Raw genomic sequence first — 3801 nt, forward strand, 5'->3', positions numbered from 1 at the left:
AGTTCCATTTTCAGGAGTGACTTTTTTACTTACAAATACCATAACTTTGACAGTGTCATAAAAGACACTGTATAAATCAGTCGGTTATTGTTATAACATCTAGAGATGGGCCCAGATACTGTGGTGATGAGTGCTATAGAAATGCTTATAAATAAAAGAAATCCCTAAATCCAAACCCCTGCTCAGAACTCTGCCAGACATCAGTGAGGATCCAATCCAGGTGTGGATTCGAGCTCCATGACTGGGGCCCTTCTGCATAATGGGTCAAACCAAAATGGCAGATCCAGGTCTCCCCAGGCTCTCAGGAAGTTCAGACCTGGTTTGGAACTTGTGATTTGGGCCTATCTCCAAAATTGTAAGTTCTCTCATTAGGGTTGCCAGGCATCTGGTTCTTGACCGGAACGCCCAGTTGAAAAGGGACCCTGGTGGCTCTGGTCGACACCACTGACCAGGCCGTTAAAAGTTCAGTTGATGGTGCAGTGGGGGTCCGGGACTAAGGGAGGTTCCCTGCCTGTCCTAGCTCTGCGCGGCTCTTGGAAGCAGCCGCCAGGTGCTTACAGACCCTAGGTGCATGGAAGGCCAGGGAGGCTCCATGCACTGCCCTCGCACCCACAGGTGCTGCCCCTGCAGCTCCTATTGGTTGCGGTTCCTGGCCAATGGGAGCTGTGGGGGTGGCCCCCGTGAGTGCAAAGGCAGCACGTGGAGCCTCTCTGGCCTCCCGGGCACCTAGGAACCACAGGGACCTGGCAGCCACTTCTTGGGAGCCGTGGTATGTGCTGCAGGGACCACACACTCCAACGCCCTGCCCCAGCCCGGAGCCCCCTCCTGCTCCCCAAAATCCCCCATCCCTGGCTCCACCCCAGAGCCTCCACCCCCAACTGGAGTCCTCACATCCCCCCCCACACCAACCCCCTAACCCAGCCTGGAGCCCTCCCCGCAGCAGCACATATACTAAAATTGGAACGATACAGAGAAGATTAGCATGGCCCCTGCACAAGGATGACATGCAAATTCGTGAAGCGTTCCACCCCAAACCCCTCATCCCCAGCCCCACCCCACCCCACAGCCTGCACCCCCAGCTGGAGCCCTTACCCTCCTCCTGTACCCCAACCCCCTGTCCCAGCCCAGTGAAAGTGAAAGAGGATGGGGGAGAGCGAGTGATGGAGGGAAGGGAATGGAACGAGCAGGGGTGGAGCCTCGGGGAAGGCAGGGGTGGGACAGGGGTGTTTGGTTTTGTGCCATTAGAAAGTTGACAACCCTGTCTCTCATGGGTGGTGAGTGGACCCCCCTTTCAGGGAGGCTAGCCCCCCCCGCCCCGTCCCCTCTGCCCCAGGCCCTGCCCCCCGCCCAACAGCTCCAAGCCCCCCACCGCTCCTGCCCCTCGCCCCCATGGCCGGAGGAGCCCTTGGTCAGCCTAAGCTGCCCCAGGCGCACTGGCTGGCCCAAGTCCCTGGCCAGCCCCAGCCCCTGAATGGGAAATGCAACTAGGGTTGCCAACTTTCTAATTCCAGAAAACTTAACACCCCTGTCCAGCCCCTTCCCTAGGCCCTGGCCCCCTGCTCATTCCATTCCCCACCCTCCATTAGGACCACACATTATCACAGCTGCAATGGGGCCATTAAAGGCCCACTCCTGAAGCCCAAATACAAATCCACAGAGCACAAGCACAGAAATGCACGCCTGTCCAGATACCTATATAAATAAATCTGTAGAAACTGACTCCCACACCTACATGCAGATACACACATGTATTCATGTGTACACACCTAGTATGCACTAACACATATACTTCCACATTATTTATTATTACAATTGTTGTTTAGTGTTAGAGACCCCAACTAAGATCAGGGCTCCAGGGTAGTAGGTGCTGGTCATACACATAAAAAGAGAGAGTCTGCAAGAAAGAGTTTATAATGTAGCTAGACAGAGGTGGGGAGAAATGTCTGATCCACCGGCTCTTCTGCAATTACTAGTCACCAACATTCACTGTTTAAGAAATAATACATTTCTTCTAGAGTTCCCGTCTCTTTTAAAAACTTGTTATGAAATGAATACACACAGATTTTATGTCATCAAGTTTTTTTGTGCACGCGCCAGCAAAAGGAATGAAAGTCAAAGAGTTAGGCTGCAACTTTTATTCACACAGGTACACACACATGCGGCAATACACGCACCTCCCTACACAAAGACACACAGTCTCTTACACACATACAGTGCATGCATGCACACACTTGCCTACACAGAGACACTTTTTCATACACTTTTCCAAGGGCTGCCTAAATCACCCAGCCGGGAAGGGAGAAGCGTGGGCTGGAGGGGAAAAGATGGGGGGGAGAGGAGAGAGGATGGGGAGGGAAAGAGGCCAAGGATGAGAGCAGGGTGGGGGTGGAAGGGAGCAGTGAAGGAGAGAGGAGGGGATGTGGGGGTATGTGGGGTGGATGGGGATGCAGGGGGAGGCAGAAGGCTACAGATGCATGAGGATGTGGGAGGCACAGGGACATAATGGGAGTGCAGCAGTGTATGGAGGTGAATGGGGTGGGGGGGGTGAGGGACATGGGGGTGGCAGCTCTGGGAGGTGGAGAGGATGGGTGGGAGAGTGCTGTAAGAGGTACAGGGATGGGATGGGAAGGTGTGGGGGGCAGGTCGGGATGGGACGGGGAGGGATGTAGCGAGGGGGATTGGGGTGCGGAGGGGTGGGATGGGGAGGGATGCAGTGAGGGGGATGGGATGCGAGGGGTGGGACAGGGAGGGATGCAGTGAGGGGGATGGGAGTGCAGGGGGGTGGCATGGGGAGGGATGCAGTGAGGGGGGTGGGGGTGCAGCCCCATTCCCAGCACTCGGAGACAGGGATACATACCTCCAACTCCTGGGTGCTGGCGATGGGGCAGCAGGGCACGCGCCACAGCTCGAGCCCAGCCACACGAGGAGCGTGAGGAGAAGAGGCCGGGCAGCAGTGGGAGAGGTGCATGCCACGCGACCCTCAACAGCCGCCTGCTGAGCGCTCATGAGTCACGCTAATTCCTCCCCTGCCCCGACCCAGCCAATGGGAGCTGCGCCGGGGGCGGGGCAGCACGCGGACACCCCCATCCCCCCAAGCAGCCCCTAAGGCTAGGAGTCAGACATGACGGTTGCTTCCCGACCCGGGAGCTGCGCCGCGTGGTGACTAGCAGGGAACCTGCCAGCCCCGCTGCGCAGCACCATGAACCAGACAGTCAATGGCCCAGTGAGCGGTGCTGACTGGAGTCACCAGGATCCCTTTATGACCAGGTGTTTCGGTCCAAAACCGGACACCTGGTCACTTTAAATGCACCACGCCTCCCTTCCTGAGACCTTGAGCCACCTGGCGGGAAAAGCAGAAGCTCTTCCTGAAGAACACTCAGCTTTTTATATGCACCAGGCAGGTTCTGGGGCAGCTGAGGAGGCAGTATCTGCTACTCAGCTTCCCGGGTTCATCAATGGAGTCCAGGGAGATTACTGATGAACCCAGGAAGCTGAGTAGCACATACTGCCTCCTCAGCCACCCCAGAACCTGCATGGCACACAATAATAGGCAAAAACGTCTTCCGGCAGAAGCCCAGCCCACTCCCAGCCCTCGCAAACAACAAAAACTCACAACCTGGCGTTTGGCGACCGTGGCCTATTATACCCACCACCTATGATTCTAATAAATACATTGTGTGAACAGAAACTTGACATTTATCAAATCCCTATTCCACAATGTAATACCATTGAACCGAAGCCGACATCACCCTGTGGAGCCTGTTGTCTCCCTGCAGGGTATGAGTGACTCCCATTGAAGTT

The 3801-nt window shown here is 55.8% G+C and overlaps 1 non-coding gene across 1 annotated transcript; it reads left to right on the forward strand.

The window, feature by feature from the left end:
- The first annotated feature begins 927 nt into the window (after window positions 1–927).
- LOC117871437 lies at window positions 928–1034 on the forward strand. The gene has a single exon (XR_004644234.1). It is a non-coding gene; the product is annotated as a U6 spliceosomal RNA (small nuclear RNA).
- The last annotated feature ends 2767 nt before the right edge of the window (window positions 1035–3801 follow it).

This window comes from Trachemys scripta, chromosome 1, assembly GCF_013100865.1.
Source record: "Trachemys scripta elegans isolate TJP31775 chromosome 1, CAS_Tse_1.0, whole genome shotgun sequence".
NCBI lineage: Eukaryota > Metazoa > Chordata > Testudines > Emydidae > Trachemys > Trachemys scripta.